The 24,339-nt window shown below is 46.2% G+C and overlaps 1 protein-coding gene across 6 annotated transcripts in view; it reads right to left on the bottom strand.

Moving 5' to 3' along the window:
* RREB1 (ras responsive element binding protein 1) overlaps positions 1 to 24,339 on the bottom strand; it is a 184,116-nt gene that overhangs the window by 127,076 nt on the left and 32,701 nt on the right. For 3 of the 6 annotated variants that reach the window (XM_040460337.1, XM_040460338.1, XM_040460333.1), the window contains exon 1: positions 6,968 to 7,191. The exons of 1 other annotated variant lie outside the window; for it this stretch is intronic. The gene's annotated coding sequence lies outside the window, so the exon portion shown is untranslated. Of the gene's footprint in view, positions 1 to 5,482; positions 5,614 to 6,285; positions 6,650 to 6,967; positions 7,192 to 24,339 lie in introns of those variants that run through there. 2 more of the 6 variants (XM_040460334.1, XM_040460335.1) reach the window with 2 other exon arrangements.

Raw genomic sequence — 24,339 nt, forward strand, 5'->3', positions numbered from 1 at the left:
GGGGGGGGGGAGGAAGACACTCAGCGTAACTTAAAACATGAGGGAAAACTGGCAGATGACAGCACCAGAGCAAGTTTCCCAATAACTGAAGAAGTGACTCGGAACAGCTTCCCAGTGCCAACGAATCTGGTTTGTTTTAGAAGCAGATGAGCTCTAGAACTTTTTATTTACTGTGGGGTTTTTAAGTATATTTAACGCCACTTAATGTCTTCCCCAGCCCCGAATTTTCTGTGAAACCTGGAATATGCCAGCCATGGTACCTCACAGGCATGTAATGGGAGCTTACTTGCTTTATGAAATTTCAGATCTCCAGATACATCACGTGTGTTATGCGGACTACACCAGGGCCACTTGCTCACACAACACAGGCCACGACTACTGTACCTTTAAAGCAGGATTCTCAACCTCCACCTACTGACATCCTGGACTGGATAAGTCTTTGTTGTGAGGCCATCAGCTTGCACTGTGGGATGGATAGCAGCATCCCGGCCTCTCTACCCACTGAGGGCCAGTAGCACCCCTCCCCCCACCCCCACCCCACCCCCCAGCAAGGCAATCAAAAACGTCTCCAGACATTGCCAAATGCCCCTGGGGGCAAACCGCCAACTCTGAGATCCACTGCTTTCAAGGGTGAGTCCAAAGCTTTCCACGCCATGCCTTGTCCTTAAAATCCATCCCTAAGTGAACTTCATTAAGAAAAATTTACTAGTTCTGTTTGTCTCTCGGCACCCAAAACAGAAAGAAAAGTGCTGCATTTCCCCAATTTGAACATAAACTCCCAGGCAAATTTTGCCTCAAGGGTTGGAGCTGTGCACAATTCTGGAAAGGAAATCCAGAGTGGATACCCACAAAGCTTCCTGAGCTCAAAATATACCACTTTCTTCCATATATAGATTTTGAGTTTCTGGAACATTTATTATTCTTACAACAATTCCAGGAGGTAGAAAACCTACTAAAAAAAAAAAAACAAAAAACAAAAAACCAAAAAACGTGTACAATCACATTCATCAAAAGAGATGTGCCAAAGGCTAAAAAGTTTCTTTTTAATTGCCTTACATTTTCAAATCCAACACAGAATTATTGTGAAAAGGATCTGGTCTCGTTTACAACATGAGCGTGTGCACGCACACACAAATAGGCACGTATTCTTTGGAAGCTAAGCTGACTTTAAAAAGCAGGTGTTCTGTGCAGCTAGACCCGGGTTAGGCTTATTACCAGCCACAGAGTGGAAACTGGCACAGCTGTAAAATGGGTTAATATACCCACCTAACCCTCACCGTGTTTGTTGCTCTGAGGATAAAATCTGAATCTTTGTTAAACGGCCTTCACAAAAGCAGGGTGAAGACTTTGTCAAAGGTACATCCTCACAAAAACTGAAAATTTAGAAGCCATGAAACCACTAAAAGTCTCAAACATTCTTCTGACCATCCTACCCCACAGCCTCTGAAAAAGGGGGTTAAAAAGAGAGGAGATCCTAAGCAAGCCAGGGAAAAACAAATAGAGCCATTTAAAAGCTTTATCTAATTACCCCCACTGAGACTTTTTCACTGTAGTCTGGCTGGCTGACAAAGAAATGGGGGGGTGGGGGGCGGTGTTCACCAGGCTTTCTCTCCCTTATCAGGACCACCCGCCCTCAGGGAGTCTGAAAGGCCTCAGGTGAATCCAGCAAGGGCAGTCAGTACCCAGTGTCCCCAGCCTTGGGGACTTCACAGAAGCTTTCAAATTCTCTTAGCATTACTTGTTTGAATCGCACTGAACAAACATCTCCACCCTCTCCCACTTCTTTTGTCTTAAGCACCTAGTCACAGGCCACCACCTTCATTGATGGGCAGATTGGTTCACCTGTACCTTAAAGTACCATCAGAAACAAGATGCACCAGTAGCTGGAAGGAACAGCTTCCTGCGCCCTCCTCCCAGGCTTCCCTGCCTCTCCACCAACCAACATGGAGCTCCATCTCTGGCTCCAATCCACACAGGCTTCCCTTCATACCAACAGTGAACACCCAGAAGGTGATAAGAGAACCTTGAGCCCAGCACCGTTGATGACACTGTCCCACAGGGCAGCTACCATAAAAAGTCTGCCTCCCTTACTCCTCTCCACTCCCGTCCCCCAACCCCCAAACCCTTGATCTTCTACCTCAGTCGTGGTGAAAACAGAGCAGATGGTTTTCCTCTCTATCCTGCCTTCCACGGGAGTGGGGAAATTAAAAATAAGTGATGCATTTCAGAAAGCACATCGTATGCCTCCCTCTGTGTTTCATATGGTACACCTTTTACCTCTGATTTATGGGGAGGCCCCCCGGGGCATGGAACTCACAATCTGACCCCAGCGTTCTGAAGAGGGCCACAGCTATTTCTTCTCAAAAATCACTTTCTAAGTCTGAGAAAGAGAACTCATTTACCCTGCCCCCCCATAAAGAACCCATCCAATTTCTTAATTATATTTGGATATAAAAAAACGTTACTCAACTTTGCCTGTTCAGTAGGTCAGATGTACACAAACAACTCTGAGGCAGGGAAACTTTTGACTTATAGCAGGCTTGCCTTTCAACCAAGAGATGATGGTTACCAACCTTGGCTTCTGTTAGATTTCAACTATTTTATCTCACTGTACAACTTCAAGATCCTTAAACATACTTAAGGCAGAAAACCTTACGTAAATCATATTGCTTTCTATTTTCTTACATTTGGTCACCCTTCCAAAGATACGCTAAACCTAATACGATTATTTTCTAAAAGGTATGATAAACTGGGCTGAAAAAACTGAGATGGGGAGGTGGAATCCTATCAAAACCTAATCTAATCTCAGGAAAGGGGGAAGAAAACTATTGTCCTGTTATCAGGAGGGACTATATTGCATACTTTCTATTGATACTATATTGCATTTCTATCTTTTGAATGCAAATCTGGTTAATAAAGATGACAGTAAGACATCACTTTCTGGATTAGCTAGATTTTCCAAAACAAACTAACCTGTTATGAATAAATGCAGTAAGGTGGTGTTACACACATATATCCTCAATCCTCAGGAAGGCAAGGTTTAACCTGAACACACGGGTATCAGACAAGAAGTCCGCCCAGACAAGCTGCCATCTGACACCATAGTTGGTCAGAGAGCATGAACTTCAATTAAAAGACACTTATAAAAGAAAGAGAGATTATTTAAATATGATAACAGAAACAAAACAAACTTAACAGCCTACCTTGCTAGGTCAGAGGACAAGGATGATTCAAAAATTAATTAAATCTAGTAAATAATGTAAAACAGGGAAGGACTCCCTTTCAAAAATGCTTTGGTTAATTTTAGCATCCTTCTGTTTAGCTGCTTAGCAACCCTTATCCTATGACCTTTTAAGCACCACCTACTTTTCAGAAGGATAATGAATAGAAACATCAAAAGGATTCACTTCTGACTGTTTCTAGCGAGCACATTTAACCAATTTTTGTAGGAGTTAAATTTATATTAGTTATATCATACAAAACCCTAAAAGGGTAGAATTTTTTTTTTTAACTTCGTTCACCAGGAATCTTCCTCTGCTGAAGGTAATAAATGATATTAACAACTGAGCTTAAAGACGGCAAAGATTTCCAAACTGACCTGAGAAAAGTGGATCAACACAGCAGTTAAAAATTGAAGAGTAAAAAATGCGAGCCACATAATGGCAACTAGCTATTGCCTGACAATACAGCAGAAAACCAATAAACAACTTGATCAGATGCACACTGACAAGGTAGATTTATTTTCCTTCTCCAACATTCTATACCTGTGCTGGATGCAAATAAGATCTCAGGAGTCGGCCTGGAGATATCTAAAATAAAAGACCCTTCAATCAAAAGGTCACTTGTTGGATGATGTAAATAGTTAGGAATGGATGCACCACCTGTGCCAGCTGAGTCAGACCCATCTTCTCCATCACATAACAAACACTTGTCTGCCATCAGGGCTTAGGCTCTGAATTTCTGATGAGAAATTAAGGAGTATCTAGAAAAACGTAGAGACTGATATGCCATGTAACAGTAAGCATCAGCAGCAGTTTTTTAAGAGTTATCACATAACCAGCAAACCCTTTAAAAACAAAACATACAAAAATGCAACCTGTTTAGCAGTATTTTTAAGAATGATAAAACAGAGCAAGTTCATTAGCAGCCTAAAATGGAGCACAAGCTAAACAAATAACTAAATCAAAGGGCTCTCCCTTTCTTTTGTAAAAGTGGGGGTGGGTGGGAGGGAAGGTGTTTTTTCACACATTTAAAACTTGATAAAAGACATTCAAATGTTTAATTCATCAGTGTAACCAAAGCTCAAAACACATCAAAGCAGGATCCATCAGCAGGTACCCAGAGAGCTCCTTCCAAAATGCAAAGGTAAAACACAAACAAACAACAACAACAACAAACCAGACATTAGTGGCTCACCGGTGCATAAATTATTTGAACACTAATTTCGGACCCATTTCTTCAAAAGTTCTGTGTAACAACTGGAGGGAGCACAGAACTAAATGTTTAAGAAAAGAAAAAAAAGTTTAAGTCAGGGCTCCAGCCTCCAACTTAGACTTCCGGGTTGCACTATGTCTTAGAACCATACCTGCCTACTCGAAAAAGCACCAGGTCTAGAGGATGCTTCTAAGGGCTATGGGTGGAGGGGGGAAATAAACAACCAAAACCCAAGAAAAAGCATTCTTTGCTTTGCAGTTCCCTTTTCTCCACCTTCCACTTCAACTAAACTTATTTCAGAACACACTCATGCGCATGCACAGACCACTTCGTGTCTAAAAGAAAAAAAGCTCTCAAAAATATGGGATGCACATTAGCAACTCAGCCTTTTGCAGAAATCATCTCAAGTCTCCTCTTAGAGACCGAAATACCTCGCTATTTCCAGCATCCCTATCCAACAGACAAACTTTATTTCCATTGGCGTTTACAAGGCTAAGCTTAAATCTAAACTCTGAAACAAGCATGAGGGTTACTTTTTCTACTGATGAAAACCCTCAGGTTTTTCAGCACACCAAAAAAAGTTATACTTTTTATTCACCCTTCTATCTCTCTTCACCACCACCACCATCCCCCCAAAAAGAAGAAAAAAAAACTCCAAAGTGCCCCGAATGTGTGCTGCTGCTGGCTCTGAAGCCGTGTAGAATTTCGTAATGGAATGTGAACTGCTCGTCCGGATCTGGGCTCACGTTCTATCTTCTAACCAGTAAGGAGCGAGGGAGGGCAAATCTGCTGAGCAAGGAGAAATACTTTCCTCCTCTTTTATAACCCATCACGGATGCATCGCGGACGCTGGACGCGAGCTGCACGCGGCGCCTGTCAACCCGCCCACCCGCTGGCCGGTCCCCGCGACCCCGGGGTCCTCGTGCCCCCCGCGCCCCCCCCCCGCCCGGGGCCGCCCCCCCCCCCCCCCCCCCCCCCCGCCTTGCCCGCCCGAAAAGGAAAGTGGCCCAGCCGAGAAGTGGGCTCGGCCGCCGCGTCCCGCACTCACGAGTCTGCTCCGGCCCCGTGAGCGGCCGGGGAGCGAGTCACCACATCCTCGACGCGACCCTCGGCCCCTTCCAGAAAACACGCCGCTTCCCAGGGAGGGGGCCGGCGACGGGAAGGACCTCCCCTGCTCCTTAGCAACCATTAAGGTCGCAGTTTCCTAAGAGACCGCGAGTGGGGAGGGGGCGCGGGGGGCCGGGCTCGAGGCCGGGTGGGGGGGGCTGCACTGGGTCCCCTGCCCCTCGACGCCGGCCCTCCTCCCCCACCCCCGTCCCGGCTCGGCGCTGCGGGCCGGGATGGGAGGAGGACGGGAAGCCCCAGAACTCGGGAAAAATTGGTCCAGCGGGCGGCGGACAAAAGTTTCCGAGCGCGCTCCACAGCTGGGCGGCGAAGCGGGCCCGGCGGCCGGCCCCGCCTCGGATGCTCCCGGCCTCCTTCCTGTGCTCGTGACGGCGCCGGGTGCCGAGGTTCTCCCCCCCCCCCCCCACCGCGATGCAGGCTCCGCTCCACACCGATGGCTCCCACGAAAACACGTACACCGCCAACGGAAGGGGCCAGGGAACAATACGCGCGGACACGGCTCCAGCCCCCTCCTCCCCCCGGTCACCCGGGGACGGTGGTCGGCGTGACCCCCAGCCAGGAGCGGGGGACGGGGGAGGGCGCAGGGTTGCCCGCGGCCCCCTCCCGGCCGGCGCCGTCCGCCAGGGAAGATCAAAGTCCGCGGAGCTGGGCGCGGCGGATGCTCCCACCGCGCAGCCCCGAGCGGGCACCCCCGAGCGAGCACCCCAGGCGGGCACCCCCGGATACCTTGCGGCGGCGGGCGGGCGCCGTCATCTCCGCGCTTCTCGGCCCGAGAGGGACTCGAAAGTATGTAGGAGAAAAGTTTCCCCTCCCACATGGGGGGGAGGATGTCGGGGGAGAGAGGGCGGAAGATGGAGAGCAGCGCTGGGAAGATGTTTCTGGCCGGCGGTGCGCGCACCATCCGAGTCCCCGCGGTGCTGGTTAAAAATAAATTCCGCGGCGGGCGCGGCGGCGCGGGTCGGGCCGGATTCCTGCGCTCGGACGGCTAATATGGATGCGCATCAGGTCCTGGCGGCGGGGCGCTGCGGCGGCCGCGGCGGCTCGCGCTGGGAGCTGGTTGGCAGAGCCGGCAGCTCGGGAAGGGGAAAAGGAGCGGAGGAAGGGGAGGAGGAGGAGGAGGAGGGGGAAGAGGGGAGGAGGAGGAGGAGGAGCGGCCCGGCGCGCAGCCCGAGGGGAGAGGGCTGCCCAGCTCATCCCCGGCCGGCCCCAACGCCCCGAGCGCACGTAGCGCGGCGTGGGGCGCTCGGGTCCTCGGCTCCGGGGAACGCCGAGTTGAAAAAGTACAACGCGCTCTGCACACTTCACCCTCCCCATCCCCAAAAGTTCTTTAAAAGGTCGCTCCCGCTCAGCCCTAGACATCTCGCTGCCACCCGAGTACCGGGAGCCTGAACCCCGGGCGCGTACTTACGGCCGGGCAGGGCGCTTGGCTCCCAGGCATGATGCAGTGGGGACCGGTGGGCTTCGGGGAGAGAACGAGGAGAGATGCAAACTTGTTCCGGAAAAGGAATCAAAATGGCGTTTCTGGATGTGCAAAGTTCATCAACTCCGCAGTCACTTCCCCTCCTCCTCTTCTCCCACAGGGAGGGAGGTGGGCGAGGAGCTGGCGACCCCGGCGCCCCAGCCGTCGTCCCGGCCCCCGCCTCGGCCCCCCGCCCCGTTTCTTCGCCCGCACGCTCGGAGACTCGCTCTCCCCCTCTCACCCTGATAAGTAGACACATCACGTGTTGCTCCTGCGAGTCTCCTGGGGACGTGTTACTGAGCGGCGGCGGCGGCGGCTCCAGCTGGGGGGTGGGGGGGATCCGCGGTACCCGCGGGTCCCCACCGCCGCCCCCACCCCGATTTTAGCGGGGTGACCGCAGTTTCCATCCCCGGATGGATGGAGGTGGAGTCCCCCACCCCACCCCCACCGCAGCCCCAGGTTTGCCCCACGCCCTCCGCCGGCGCCCCGGGCCAGGGGAGGGCCGGGCCGCCCCAGGGGAAGGGTCTGGGCCGTCGCAGCGGAGCGCGATCCCGATCGGCCCTGCGCTCGCCGGACGGCCACCTTCGCGGACCACCGCGCCCCCTCCCCTGCAGCCCCTCAGTTGCTGGCAACTCCCCGCCCCCGGCTTTCCATCACTTCACTCCATGGTTTGTTTCACTATTTTAACGGAGGAGACGGATAGGCAGCGATGCCCGGGAGGCGCGAGAGGGGCGCCCCGGGGAGCCGACAGGGGGTAGCATGGGGGTCGGGTTCCCCCGCCCCGCGCCGCCCCGCTCGGTCACGGAGGCAAACGGGAGGGTGAGCCCCACCCGCGCCGTTCCCTCTCCACGCGGTCCTCGCTCTGCATCCAGGTGGGGCGAGTAGATGATGGGGCAAGAGATTAAGGAACCAGCGATTCACCCCGCCCCCAACTTCGGGCTGTTTCCCCGAGCCCGGTCCTTCTAGCGCTGGGGCTGCCGCCCGGGAGCGTATTCTCCGTCCAACAAATTCAACTCTGATCGGCTTTTGTCACCTTCCCTTCCCCACACTCCACAATTGAGGCTTGAGCGGGGGTTACCTCGCCCCCAAGGGGCTGAGGATGGCACAGGCTCCTACCGCCGCTGTGTCCCCACCCCGCGACGGCACGGGCTGATGCTTTGTCATCCACGTCGCCCTCCGAGGCACCAGGGAAGCCACACGCAATATCTCTTTCTTTCAGAGGGCTCCTGTTTCAACTCTGAAAAGTAGGGGCCCTCTTCGGAGCTGCTTGCTCTCCATCCCCAAGGCGGCGGCTGCCACCACGCTTCAGCGTGGCTGTGGCGGCCCAAGTTATCACCGAGCCCCAGAGAAACCAGGCCTGGGCTGTGCTTCCTCCAACAAGCAGCTGACATGTTTCCCACTGTTAATACTTTTCCAACCGGGGTTCTGAGAGGAGCCTTCTCTCACCCTTAGGAAACCTCTTTAGACAGGGGTGATTGTGGTTTTGGAAAATAAATGCCCCCCTGCCCCCAGTTTCTGAGAACAAACGTGCCTCCTAAATAGTTGTACAGAATACTACTGTAGAATTAGGCGTTTGAGACCAGTTAGGCAAGACGATGTTACAGGTACACAAAGCTGCCTACTCTGTACTTACTATGACCTTTGACCCTGGCTCTACCACACCAGCTCCTCTGAGGACACTTGCATGCCATACAAAGTTGTAAGCCCCATCATGGGCCTTTAATTTGTGGCCTTCAATGGAATTCAGGTTTTCGGGGCTGCAGATGGAAAGAAGTGTCTATCTAGGGATGGATTAAGGATTCTGGCCAAGATAGAACTCTACAGAACCAAGCAAAAGCAGTTGGACCATTAGCCTGGAGATAAGTAGGCTGAACCACTGCCCAAGAGGGAACTGATTCAGCTGCTTGCTTCTCTGACGTCCAGAATCACCAACATTAAGTTTTCAGAACCTGTTAGGTTTCCCAGGGTCTGCTGTTTACTGAGGAAAACTCTACTCAGAGAAACTTCAGCACTTGCATTTTCCTATGCACCACCCCCACCCCCTGACTCCACATCCCCAAGTGTGTTTATCAAGTGCTTTTGTGAAGACAGGCATGCCTGAGGAGGAAGTGAGCAGGTCTCTAAGCAGGAGTAACAGTTCACATGGTCACCACAGAATTGTGTCTGGAGCTTCCGAGTTGTAGTGTGTTCCACTAAGAAGGCAAAGGAAGGGCCAGGTAGGGAATGCTAGTTTATTTACTTGCCTTGCCTCAAGATTCCAGTCTCCCCAGCAAGTGGTAGGTATTGCATAGGAACATCAAAATTGGAATTTTGCTTGTAATTGAGCTCATTCTGTAAAATACACTCAAACCTGCAAAGCTACATGAATTTTTATGACAAATCACTACCTTTATAATGTCATCTAGATAATTCTGGCAACTAAAAAGAAAACAGTTTAAAAATAACTTATAAAAATTAAATTTTAGGGGCGCCTGGCTGGCTTTTCAGTAGGGAATGAAACTCTTTTTTTTGTTAATTTTTTTTTTTACATTTATTTATTTTTGAGAGACAGAGAGAGGCAGAGCACAAGTGGGAGAGGGGCAGAGAGAGGAAACACAGAATCCAAAGCAGACACCAGGCTCCGAGCTGTCAACAAAGAGCCCGACTCAGCTCGGACTCTGAGCCGGAGGCTTAACCGACTGAGCCAACCAGACGCCCCAGGGCATGCGACTCTTGATTCAAGCCCCACGTTGGGCCTGGAGCCTACTTAAAAAAAAAATAATAATAATAATTAAATAAATAAATAAATAAATAAATAAATAAATAAATAAATAAAAATTGAATTCTAATGATACTGGGTTCTGTGTTCATCTTTTCTAGCTAATTAATAAATTTGGAGTCAAATGACTTGTTCAAAGTTCTGTTTGTTCATATTCATATAAATCTCATTTATCCAACAAATATTTATTGAACATCTAATAGGAAAAAAGAGTCATGCTATCAAAACCACAATGAGAAAGATGCCTCTCCACACCCACTTAGGATGGCTAAACTCAAAAAGATAAATACTAACAAGTGTTGACAAGGATGTGGAGAAATTGAAACTCTCCTACATTGCTGGTGAGAATGTAAAATGGTGCAGCCACTTTAAAAACAGCTTGGCAGTTCGTCAAAATCCTAAACATAGCGTTACCATATGACCCAGCCATTCCACTTCTAGGTACATACACAACAAATGAAAACATATCCACACAAGAACTGGTACACAAATGTTCACAGTTGCATTATTCATAATAACTAAAAAAGTGGAAACAACCCAAATAACCACCAATTGATGAATAAATAAAATGTGATATATCCATACATGGAATATTAGTCAGAAGGAATGAAATAGTGATACATGCTACAATGTGATCAACACTGAAAACATACTAAATAAGCCAGACCCAAAAAGGCAAATATTGTATGATTCTGTTTATATGAAATATTCAGAATAGGCCAATATATAGAAACAGAAAGTAGACTAATGGTTGTGGAGGGTTGAGAGTTTGGGGGATTTGGGGATTGACTACTACCGTGCATGGGGTTTCTTTCTGGGGTGATGAAAATGTTCTAAAATTGATAGTGGTGATGATTGCACAACTGAATATACTAAAAAGCCACTGAATTGTACACTTCATTTTTTCTAAGTTTATTTTTTTATGTTTTTATTTTATTTCTGGGAGAGAGAGAGGGAGAGAGAGAGCAAGTGGGGAAGGGGCAGAGAGATAGGGAGACACAGAATCTGAAGCAGGCTCCAGGCTCTGAGTTGTGGGCACAGAGCCTGATGCGGGGCTTGAACTTACAAACCGTAGGATCATGACCTGAGCTGAAGTCGGATGCTTTAACCTACTGAGCCACCCAGACACCCCAAGTTTAAAGAGAGAGAAAGTACAGAAGGGGCAGAGAGAGGGAAAGAGAGAATCCCATGCAGGCTCCACACTGTCAGTTCAGAGCCTGATGCAGGGCTCAAATTCACCCACTGCGAGATCATGACCTGAGCCAAAGTTGGACCCTTACCCAACTGAGCCACCTAGGTGCCCCTGAATTGTACATTTTAAGTGGGTGATTTGTACAGTAAGTTATATCTCGATCAAGCTGATATGCTTACACATCAAGAAATTGTGCTAGATTCTCTAGCAGAGAAGTGATACAAAAATGGATAATTCATATCCATTGCCTTAAAAGAATTTATAGTCTAATCTCTGCACCCATATGAAGTAAGCATGAAATGCAAACCAACATATTAAAAACCATTAAGTTGGTGCGAGATTCAGGGGCTCAGAGAAAAGAGATCTCTTCTAGTAAGAGCAATCAGGGAGGGGCAGCCGGGTAGCTCGGTGGGTTAGGTGCAACTCTTGATTTCGGCTTGGGTCATGATCTCATGGTCATGGATTCAAGCCCTACAACAGGCTCTCTGCTAGGCCTAGAGCCTGCTTAAGATTCTCTCTCTCTCCCTCTTCTTCTGCCCCTTCCCTACTCACATTCTCACACACTGTCTCTCTCAAATAAGTGAATAAATAAACAAACAAACAAACAAAAAACAATCAGGGAAAGCTTCATGGAAGAGAAAGCCAATGGAGTTGAGCCATGGAGAACAGCTAGAAATTTTGCAGATGGAGATTGGGATTAGAATCAGCAGATGCAAAGGCATGATTGTAGCAAGTCATGGGTCCTGTTCACAGATCCGGATGGCATCTAGTATGGCTGGATTATGACATATACAGGGATATGCAGGTGACATGACCAAAAAGGTAAACAAGCTGAGGCTCTACCACAAGGAATTTTGAATACTATCCATGGAAAACCTCAGGCATGAGGGCCTGAACTAAGGTAGGGGTAGAGAAGGAATGGAGAACAGAAGATCAAGAACCACTTCAGAGGAAAGCCAGAAAAGCAACTGGTGGACCAGGGGTGGGGGTGTAAGGGAAGCGAGGGCCCTGATGATGCCTGGGTCTTAGGTGACTGAAGGAAGGACTGACAAAAAGAGAAAGTCAGGGGTAGAAGCCCATTCGAGATGGAAAGTGACAGAGCAGGGGATACTGAGCTTGAGGTGGGGATAAATGGGAACCATAGTTTTCTGTGCTATGCAAAGGAAGAGAATCAAGAAGGAGGAGGAGGTGGACATTGGAGAAGGCTGCATGGATGAGGTGACATTCACGGAAGCTCACGAGATATGTAAGGTGTCCCCTAGGCAGAGAGGAGGGGGCAGGGCACTCCAGACACAGGGAGCAGCAAGTAGTAAGCACAAGGGCACAGAGGCGGAAAACAAGGTCAGTTTCCAGAACTGCAAATACCTCACTCTGTGGCTGGGGCAGAGGGAGGAGGGGAGGTGGCAAGAGATGGAGCTGGAGAAATAGCCAGTGGGCCGGACCGCTAAGAGCTCTGGGCACCTTGCAGCTGACTTGGACTTTATCCAATGGTGAGGCCCTGAAAAGCTTAAGGAGGAAGGCAGACAGAACCTCCCTCCGAGGACTGTGGAGAAGGGTCTGGAAGACTTGAGACAGGAAGGCTAGTTAGGGATTAACAGAAGAGTCTGCCTAAGAAATACTGAGGACCCAGGGAGCCCTGGCTGTAGAGGTAGGGAAGAATGGACTAATTGGAAATACAGTTAGCATGTAGATTCCCCAGAACTTGACCAATTTGATATGAGAGAAGGGAAAAGAATCCCTCTGGAGCTGTGACCAAAACATGTGGAACCGAAAGATAGGAAATCACGGCAGCCATGGTGGAGTGATGACAGCAAAAACAGTGGGACAGGTGGAGGGACTAGACCAGGTAGGAGGTGTTACAGAAATGAAACTCACTGGGCTTGGGCCCAACTGGTTGTGGCATGAGAAGAAGGGAGAATTAAAGAAGACTTCTTCCCTGAGCTCAAGTTTGGTACATGGGTGGGTCCTGGGTCCACTGACCAGCGACGTGACTGGTGGCGAGAGGGGGTGGTCTGTGGAAGATGAGAGGAAGCTGGAACCAGGGAGCAGGCCTGAAGACACATCTTAGGGACAGAGCGAATGGGCAGCAAAAACTAGAGGCTGAAGCCAAGGGAGAATGCCCGCAGTTTACGTGGGTGATGAGGGAGTGACAAGTGGGCTCTCTCCCTCTCTCTTTCTTCCTCTAAAGAAGCAAAAGAGCCAAGGAAGTAAGGGCTGTCAAGGGAAAAGATGGTCAACAGTGTTAAAATACAGAGAAATCAAGGCAAAGGGCCCAAAAAGGAATGAAGTCGGTAAGTCGATTTGAGAGCGCAAGGCAGGGCCAGCACACAGGGGGTTCCAGAACCACTGGAAGAGGAGGGGAAAGCCATGCTCTGTTGAGAAGTTAGGTGATGAAGGGAAGGGAGAGAAAGGATCAGAGCAGCTAGTATTTACCGAACCCCTACTATGTGCCAGGCACTGTTCTGAGGGCCTCATGTGTATTATCTTGCTAACCCTCTCCACCCTTCAATCTGGGAGGTGCCCTTATCATCCCTGTTCTGTAACTGACAAAACCGAAGCAGAGTCCCAGTGTCACATGGCTGAGATGCACACCACACTATCTGACCCCGGAACCCACTCTTTTATTGTTGTTGTCCACCAATTCAGAATTGACTGGTCTGCTAACAAAAAATGCCTACTTGATTGGACTAATCTCAATAAAATGCTCTTGCTTTGCAGAAAACCATTGTCTGTGCAGTTGTTTTTACAAGGATTTAATTAGCAAGATAAGTCAATGTACAACTTTAATTTTTTTTTTAACCATTTATTTTTGAGAGACAGAGAGAGAGCATGAGTGGCAGAGGGGCAAAGAGAGGGAAACACAGAATCCAAAGCAGGCTCCAGGCTCTGAACTGTCAGCATAGAGCCCGACGCGGGGCTTGAACCCATGGACCACGAGATCATGACCTGAGCCCAAGTTGGATGCTTAACTGACTGAGCCACCCAGGCACCCCGATGTACAGCTTTAAGATGGCTAGTTTGGTTTATAACCATCCACCCTTCACAAAAGCCTCAAGCACAAACACTTTCTGTTCTCTAAGTACTATGCTCTGTATGTACAGACAACATTCTAAAGCTATAGCCTGATATTTTGTATACCCAGGACAGCGAGGCTGAAGATGATGTAGCAGAATCTACACTCTTAATGTCTATACCACTGGTTCTCAGCTGCAGTGATTCTGACCCCACCCCCACCCCTACCGGGGGGATGTTCAGCAATGTCTGGAGACACTTTTCATTGTCACAGGTTGGGGGAAGAGTACCACTAATATCTATGGGTAGAGGACAAGGATACTTCTTAACATCCTACAAGGCACAGGACAGCACTCACAGCAAAGAATTACGTGGCCCCATATGGCAATACTGTCAAGGTTGAGAACCCTTGCTTGATGGTGCCTTGAAGATTATCTCGAGGAATATCAGCGTCCAGGAAAGAGGTTTTAGAATGGGTAAACCACCCAGACCATTTATGTCACCAGGAAAGGAATGTGGATCCACAGAGGGAGAGAATACAGATATATGAAATAGAAAACAGCTTCTGAAGGAAGGTGTGTGTGTGTGTGTATGTGTGTGTGTGTGTGTGTGTGTGTGTGTGTGTGTGTGTGTGTGTGTCTGTCCATGGCAGAGAGATCAGCCTTGCAGGAAAAGAGGGATACTTCCTATTCTATGACAGGAGGAAAAAGAAAAAGAATACTAGGAGCATACTGAGAGATATTGCTGGGAAACAGGCAAGTTGTGGGGCTTCACACCTGATGGTTTTGAATACAGAAAAGGGGCAGAGCCAGACAGCAAGCTGAGCAGCATGGGGCTGAGGCTTGAAGAGAGAAGACATTTAGTAGTTGGTGGTAGAAAAATTCCGCTGTTTTAGCTTCAATGCCATGGAGCCACAGAGGAGAGAAAACATATGGTAGGGATTATGGACAGTTGGAAACTGAAATGACTAAAATCCATCACAAGGGAGATGACACTGAGGGGGCAGGGTCTGAGAATCAGGAGTGGTTGTGGCCATGGAGGTGAGGGGGCAAAGCAGGGGAGAGAGCGAGGAGGGTGCAAAGGACTGAGGGGGGCTGAGACCAGGGAGGTGGACAAAGGCTCAGGAGAAAGAGGAAAAAAGGGACAGAGCAGAAATTCTAACCACGGGGTTGAAGGACATGGAGAAAGCTATGAAGAAGGGCCAGGACATGAGTCCTTGACACAGAGGGTCTTGTCACTGAAAATGAAGGAGGGGACAGGCTCGAGAGGAAAATCATGGAGTTGGTTCCTCAGGATATCTTGAGGGAAGTGTGTCTGAGAGATGAGTACGTGACCCGCACAAATGAGAAGAGGGGGGCATAAGCAGATGGCACCAAAGTCAGAGGAGGTCTTAAAGGCTAAATTGGGTCTCCCCCAAACTGACATGTCAAAATCCTAGTCCCCAGGACCTTAGAGTGTGACTGTATTTGGAGATATGGCCTTTACTGAGGTAATTAAGGTTAAATAAGGTCATAGGGAAGGGCCCTGGTCCAATAGGACTGGTGTCCTTGTGAAAAGAGATTAGGACACAGATACACACGGAGGGAAGACCATGTGAGGACACAGGGACAAGGCGTCATCTACAAGCCAAGGAGGAGGCCTCGGGAAGAATCAGTCCTGACGGCACCTTGATTCCAACTTCCAGTCTCCAGACCTGTGAGATAGACATTTCTGTCGTATATGCCCCCAGCGCAGGACACTTTGTTATGGCAGCCTGAGCCGACTGATACAGGAGGGAAGGATGTGAAAAGATGGTGAGCGTGGCACGGAAGGGACAGTAGAAAGTGTGTTCCTAGACTCCACGGCCTCCTTTGTGAGTTGGAGAACTAGTCTCCTGGAGGAAAGGCTTTTAAAGGAAGTGATGTCTCTAAAAACAAACCAAGTTTCCCTCCAGGTGCAGAGGGAGGGGAAGCACCATGGAGGAGTCTGTCTTAGAACAAGGGGGTCTGCGTCTTCAGTGGATTGCACACCTCTTGTAAGTGGGGACCTGCCCTGCTAACAATTTCTCTGCCCCAGTGCTAGTGCAGGGACTGGAATATTGCAGGTTCTTAAGGAATCTCTCTCTCTCTCTTTTTTTTTTTTTTTTTTTTGCAAAGTGTGCAGAGGTGGAGGGATGGGAATGACAAGGGTTGGGGGCACAGGGAAGCTTCTTTGCCCAGGAAGGGGTTGACCCAAGAGTGACACGTACAGCAGAAAGCTGACAGGCAGGTGGAGAGATGTCCTTTAGAGTTTCCAAATCCCGTTAGTAATGCAGCCGAATAAAGTCTCCCTCTCAGACAAGGAGCAAAGTCATAGGGATGGGCTACTGAGAACACCTTCATACAACTTCTGTTATCCCAAATACATTAGCTACTCAGATAACTAGAGGGATGCATTATTTCTGGTGGCTGACAGTTTTCCCTTTATATGTGAACCATTTGGAGTAAAATTAAAAAAAAATTTTAATGTTTACTTATTTTTGAGATAGAGAGAGACAGAGCATGAGCAAGGGAGGGGCAGAGACAGAGGCAGACACAGAATCTGAAGCAGGCTGCAGGCTCTAGGCTCAGCTGTCAGTACAGAGCCTGACGTGGGGCTCGAACTCAGGACCGCGAGATCATGGCCTGAGCCGAAGTCAGACGCTCAACCAACTGAGCCACCCAGGCGTCCCATGGAGTAGAATTTTTTTCTAAAATGTACTATGCACTGCTTGCTTTTTCTCCCTCTGCTAAAAAAGTCAGAAAGTTAACATAGGAACAAAAGGGAATTATTGTAAACTTCAAATATTATATTGGATTGCCATACAAACATAACTTCTTATAAGAAAGATTTATACTAGGCCCAGAATGATCCTATCCTCAAGAAACTCTTCATCCTTGAAGGTATGTAATAGCTATTTCCTAGCATACCTTTAGACTCCACAGTAAATTCCAATTTGAGTTTTTGCCTGCTCTTTCTTTCTTTTAAAAAAATTTTTTTAACGTTTATTTATTTTTGAGACAGAGAGAGACACAGCATGAATGGGGGAGGGGCAGAGAGAGAGGGAGACACAGAATCGGAAGCAGGCTCCAGGCTCTGAGCCATCAGCCCAGAGCCTGACGCGGGGCTCGAACTCACGGACCGCGAGATGGTGACCTGAGCTGAAGTTGGACGCTCAATCGACTGAGCCACCCAGGCGCCCCTTGCCTGCTCTTTCTTATTTTTCCTCCCTCCTTATCTGGCTATCCCTAGTCCCTTCTTTCTGAACTCAGTGTGCCTGCCAATAGCAACCTCCTCTTCTGTTTCTAATTGATCAATTCCAATCCACAGTGTTAAGAAACTGGATAACCAACACTGCTAGAAATGTGTCGAAAGTCAGCCTGAAGCCCAGCACCTCTTTTGCTGCCCAGAAGCCAGCAGTTGCTTATTTCCTGATTCTCCATTGGGTTTTAGATTGATAAGTTGTTAGCGTACTTCTCAACTATAAAAGTCGTTTGAAAGATATCGGCATGTTAGGCCATATTAAGCCAGCTTTCCCTCCATGATAAAAGTTCATCGTTGACTAGAATTTCATGTAACTTCAGGGGACACAAAAAGAGCCAGTTGTCCGTCCCTTTCCACCTTCAGGCAAGATGGCTGGTATTAGAAAAGTTGCTCTACTCTCATTGGATGAAGAGTCTTTCTTTGTTTTTAAGACATGTACTTATAATTCAATATTTGTTTCTATGTGGGAGAGAACTCTTCATTCATGAGTATAAATAGGGAAAATAAATACTTCTTCAATACGCAGTATGTATATGTAACTTTGTGTGTTCAATTGAGAATGCGCGAACCAGAGTACCACTTCTGCAGTTTCCGGTAAGCAGACCCCCAAATGGGACTTGTAAGTAGAGACCATTGACAGTGCTTTACTATTCCCAATGGCACTGTCTACCCTGCCTGGCCACTGGCCATCTTGCCCACAAAATAGGCCCCAGGTCAAAGGAACAGACCAGAGTTTTCAGCTGTTTTAACTGTAATGCTAAGGAAATTGCAGAAAATCACGTGACTGGATAGCCATAAAAAAACCCTGACCATTTGTAAACTGGCGACAACAATGTGTATACACACATTTCTGTCCTAATAGAAAACTCTCTTTCCCTCAGAAAGAAAGACAGTCCTATCGAGGGCTTCTGTGTCATTTCACAGTGAATGGGGAACTGGGATGATCTGACCCCCTGCCTCTGACTTCTGTAAGGCAACGGACTTAGCAATTTTGGGCACTTGAACATGCACACCTTAGGTAAATAATGGAGTACGTGTTTGGGGCACCTGGATGGCTCAGTTGGTTCAGCGTCCAACTTCTGCTCAGGTCACAATCTCACGGTTTGTGAATTCAAGCCCCACATTGGGCTCTGCGCTGACAGCTCAGAGCCTGGAGCCTGCTCTGGGTTCTGTATCCCCCTCTCTTTCTGCCCCTCCCCCACATGTACATGAATGCATTCTCTCTCTCTCAAAAATAAATATTTTTTTATTATTAAAAAAATAATAATGGTGTACATGCTCAAAAAATCAGTACTTTAAAGTATGCAGGCTGATTTATGTTACTTCTCCACATGACTAAAGAAACTTGACATTCACTTATTCATTCAACCAGCAATGGGTAGGCACCGATGATATTCCAGGCTCTATATATAACAGTAAACAAAGCACACAAGATCTCTGTCCTAGCAAGTCCTATAAAGATGTGTTATGTTTTTTTCTTTTTTTAAAGTTTCTTTATGAGAGAGACAGAAACAGTGTGAGTGGGGAAGGGGCAGAGAGGGAGGGAGACAGAGAATCCCAAGCAGGCTCCATGCTGTCACCATGGAGCCTGATGTGGAGCTCGAACCCATGTACCTGAGATCATGACCCAAGCCAAAACCGAGAGTCAGATGCTCAATTGACTGAGCCACCCAGGCACCCCAAGATGTATTATATTTTAATAAAATATCATGAAAACTTTAACAGGTATACTACAAGTTGCTTCCCTGGTGGGATTTTTCACAATAAAGGCAACATATGCCTCTGTTGTGGGCTGAATTGCATCCCCCGCCCCCCAATCAAACTACAAATTCGTATGTTGAAGTTTTAGCCCCTAGTACCTCAGAATGTGACTGGGGAATAATTAAGGTAACATGATTCCACGTTACCTTACAGAGGTAATTAAGGTAAGATGACGAGGTCATTTAGGTGGGCCCTAACTATGGCTGGTGTCCCTATGAGAACAGAAGATTAAGACACAGACAAACGCATACACACAGAAGACCACATGAACACACAGGGAGAAGATGGACATCTGTAAGCCAAGGAGAGAGGCCTCAGAAGAAACTAACCCTGTCCACACCCTGACCTTGAACTTTTAGCCTCCAGAACTGGGAGAAATAAAGGTCTGTCGTCTAAGCCATCCAGTCTGTGGTACTTCGTTATGGCAGCTCTAGAAGACTCATATAGCCTCCAAAGCCTAAACTGTATCTGCCCAAGTATAGAGAATATCTGTAAGCTAAAACAACTTCATCAGAACTGTAAGCTAGGATGTCAGGATATAAGCACCTACACACAGGCAAATGGAATGAGAAGACCTTAAAGGAGTAAGACGGTATTAGATGATATTATGGTAAGACAAGTTTGTGATAATCCTAGAACTAAAGCCAGTTGGAAACAATCTGTTTAAGAATCTAAAGTTAACTACTAAAACTCTCCTATGCCCATGGAACAAATAGTTCACACCTTTTTAAATGATCCTATGGAAGAATACTTTGTATTTATTTATTTACGTGTACTGTATTTACTTAGTAGGCTCCAGGACCACCATGGAGCCCAATATGGGGTCTGAACTCATGACCCTGAGACCAGGACCTGAACCAAGATTAAGAGGTGGATGCTTAACCGACAAAGCCACCTAGGCACCCCCAGTTTTTTAATACTTAATTTCATTTTAAAAGTTCGTGTTTTTTTTTTTGAAGTGAAAAAAAAAAACTGGCTACAAATAGGTAGCCCAATTTTTGTTAACAACAACACAAATTCATACTCACATATCAATTTGAAAAGACAGAAGGTATGGACACTAAAAAATTAAACAGTGCTTATTTCTAGGTAGAAGGATAGCTTTTCTTTTGCCATTCTACTGATCTCTGTTTTCTTTTCTCTACAATAAACATGGAATAATTTTGTTATAAAGAAAAAAAATAATAGTATCATTATATCCATTACATGAAATGAAGATCTTTGATGTCATAGATACTTCTATCAAACTCAAAGATTTGAAGCAATTATTGACAGAATGTCCTAGGCAACGTAAATAGTTCAAATTTTATTTTTGTTATTATTTTTTTAATGTTTATTTATTTCTGAGACAGAGAGAGACAGAGAGTGAGCAGGGGAGGGGTAGAGACAGGGGGAGACACAGAATCCGAAGCAGGCTCCAGGCTCCGAGCTGTCAGCACAGAGCCCGATGAGGGGCTCGAACTCACAAACTGCAAGATCATGACCTGAGCCGAAGTCGGTCGCTCAACCGACTGAGCCACCCAGGCGCCCCAAATAGTTCAAATTTTAAAATGCAAAGCTCTCTCCACATCCAATTCATTCCTCTTCCTCACAATTTATCTGTGTAGTATAACTCCACCGGTTCCTCATATTTCCTATGGATTTCAGCCATAACATCATATATCAGATCATGTTTTGTTCCTAAATTGAAATCCAAGTTTCAGGCTTCAGCCCAAAGAAGAGTTTTTCTTTCTCCTCAAGTTTCTCAGAAATTGGATTTCGTAAGGCAAAACAAGGACTGCAAATACCCTTGGAAGTGGCAGAGTACAAAGGACAGAGCAAGCACTGGGACGTGAGACAGCCCTGAGTCCCATCCTGGCTCTATTCCCTACTGGCTGTCACTAGTACAGGTGTGTCTAACTCTGACAAACTTCAGTTCCTTCAGCTATTAAACAGATGTAATAACCATCTGGGTACTGTCATGAGGATTAAAAGAGATAACATGCATAAAACATTTAAAAAAGGCATCTGGCCCATGGTAGGTGTGCTGTAAAGTACAGCTCTTAATACGTCTATAAAAATTTGAGGCTATTAACATTTTGCAAACACATAGATCTTAATGCAATAACATTATTAAGGTTACATCAAATTCCTTATGTAATCTTTAAAAAGAGAATAGTGCCACACCAAGGTCATTATTTCTTAACCGTTACATGATAATCATCCATTTATGTGTATGTATATATAGCTGGATTTATGTATATGTGCATATAAGATGCTTATAAAATAAAGTTGCACAGGGGTGCCTGGGTGGCACAGTTGGTTAGGCGTCCAACTTCGGCTCAGAGGTCATGATCTCACTGTGGGTTCAAGCCCTGCATTGGGCTCTGTGCTGACAGCTCGGAGCCTGGAGCCTGCTTCGGATTCTGTGTCTCCCTCTCTCTCTCCCTGCCCTTCCCCTGTTCATGGTATGTCTCTCTCTCTCTCTCTCTCTCTCTCTCTCTCTCTCTCTCTCTCTCAAAAATAAACATTAACAATTTAAAAAAAAGTTGCTCATTATCATTTTTAATGTTATTTAAGTTACATCATGGTGACAACACACAAGATAAAGCTGTTATAACTGAAATGCGGAGTTGGAAATTTTCTGCAGTCATTAGAAAAATGGCTTATTTTATACAAAGGGAAGGACTTGAGTGATAGGACTCTATGATTGGTCAAACTGTTCCTGTTATTTCAGATGAATTTGGGGTAAGTGCTGATTTTCACATAATTACTTCAACAGAGAACCGGAGGCACATGGAGAGTACCAAGTATGTCCAACCCAAACAGCCAGTAGGTGGTAGAGCCAGATTTGGAATCCACATCCTCCGTCTGTGGCTCAAGTTCTCTCTATTGCAGTGTATAGAATGACAGGAAACTTTATATCTATAGTGGGCTATATGTCTGTAGTTACAAACAGAAACACACATGCAATAATAAAAATAGGAGGGAGGGGCTCAGTTGGATAAGCGTCTGACTTCAGCTCATGTCATAATCTCACGGTTCGTAGGCTCAAGCCCTGCATCGGGCTCTGTGTTGACAGCTCAGTGCCTGGAGCCTGCTTCAGATTCTGTGTCTCCCTCTTTCTCTGCCCCTTCCCTGCTCACACTCTGTCTGTTTGTCTCTCTCAAAAATAAATAAACATTAAAAAAAATTTAAATAAAAAAAAATGGGAGGGAGAGGGGATGAATGCATCCAGATACTAAACGTGCAATAAAACTCAGATCCACGCAAAGTATATATGCTATATACTATGCTTTAGTGCCAATGCAGTGAGAGATGACCAATGGAATCAAACAGAAAACCTAGAAGTATTTGGTCTACAATAAAGATGGTACTTCAGATCACTAGCGGAGAAAGATACATTGGTCAACATAGTTGAACAACCTGAAAGGGGAAAAAATTCACATCAAATACCAACTTCACACTACTTTACATCAAAAGGTAAAAGGTATTTCAAATGGATTAAATAATTAAATGTAAAATATAAAATCCTAAAAGAACCAGAAGAAAAGTAGGTAACTACTTATCTGATCTTTGAGGATTATACATGGGCTTTTTAGGGAGAAGGAATAAACCATAAAGGAAAAGAAGTACATTTTCAATCACATTACGATTTAAATTTAAATACATTAAAAAAACCCACTGGAGGCTAAAATGAAAGACAAATTACAAGCTAGGAGAAAAGCATATTTACAGGCAGAGTTGGTTAAGAGCCTCCATATAATTGGGGCACCTGGGTGGCTCAGTCGTTTGAGCGTCTGACTTCGGCTCAGGTCACAATCTCACGGTCTGTGAGTTCGAGCCCGGCGTCGGGCTCTGTGCTGACAGCTCAGAGCTGGAGCCTGCTGCAGATTCTGTCTCCCTCTCTCACTGCCCCTCCCCTGCTCATGCTCTGTCTCTCTCTCTTTGTCAAAAATAAATAAACATTAAAAAAATTAAAAAAAAAAAGGGCCTCAGTATAATAAAAGCTACACTTTATTGAGCCTTTATTAGGTGGAAGACATGTAAGCTCTCTGGACACAATATCTCCCCATAATCTTACAAGGGGGATACAGTTAGTTCCACTTTTAAAATAAGGAAATGGAGACACGGAGTGGCTAAGAAGTAACCTGTCCAAGGTCTCACAGCTAATAAGTAGCAGATCAGAGATGTGGATAGATGTAGATAGAATTGAGTTCACGCTTTTCCTCTCAATCACTGTGGACTCTTACAAGTCAATATTGAAAGAACACCTCCATTGCAAAATGGGCAAAGGATATGGAAAAGCAATCCAGAAAGGAAAACATATAAATACTTAAGTAACATATTTTTCATCTTCAACATCAGTATTAATAATAAAAGAAATGCAAATTAAAACACGTGGTAGGGGCACCTGGGTGGCGCAGTCGGTTAAGCATCCGACTTCAGCCAGGTCACGATCTCGCGGTCCGTGAGTTCGAGCCCCGCGTCAGGCTCTGGGCTGATGGCTCAGAGCCTGGAGCCTGTTTCCGATTCTGTGTCTCCCTCTCTCTCTGCCCCTCCCCCGTTCATGCTCTGTCTCTCTCTGTCCCAAAAATAAATAAACGTTAAAAAAAATTTTTTTAAAAAAACAAACAAAACAAAACAAAACAAAACAAAACACGTGGTAAGATTCTTTTCTCTATCAGATAGGCAAAAAAAATATTTTAAAATGTCAACATCTAATTTTGGCAAAGCTGAGGAGAAAACATATATGTTGTTGTGGGAATGATATTATTTTAAATCACCTTAAAAAGAAATTTGAAAATTTAAGTATTTTCTTCTTAAAAATGGCTCTTTTAGCCAGCCATTCCACTTCTTAAAAAAAAATTCTAGAAATTTTGCTAAAGAGATATACACAAAGATATTTGTATAAGGATGGTTGTCATTAGATTATTTGCTATTATGAAAAACTGGAAACAAGCTAAAAGTCTACTAATAGGCTTTTGATACATAAATGGCAGAACATTCACATGATGGGATAACATGTTAACCATCAGCAATCATGAAGTGTAAAATTGGGAAATGTTCAAAATATAGTATGTGAAAAACAAATCTTACACAACTGTATGTGCTACTTTTAAGTTTTGTTTTCGTGCTCATGCACATTTTTCAAATTTTCTACAATGAATATATATTAATTTTACATCAGGAAAATAATTGTTATTAAAATACAATAAACTTGAAGCAGAAAAATAGGGAGTTTAAGATTACAGAATTTAAATATGATTTCTGGGGCACCTGGGTGGCTCAGTCGGTTAAGCATCTGACTTCAGCTCAGGTCATGATCTCATGGTCTGTGAGTTCAAGCCCCATGTC

Source organism: Herpailurus yagouaroundi, unplaced genomic scaffold (assembly GCF_014898765.1).
Source record: "Herpailurus yagouaroundi ecotype Mexico unplaced genomic scaffold, PumYag 250, whole genome shotgun sequence".
Taxonomy (NCBI): domain Eukaryota; kingdom Metazoa; phylum Chordata; class Mammalia; order Carnivora; family Felidae; genus Herpailurus; species Herpailurus yagouaroundi.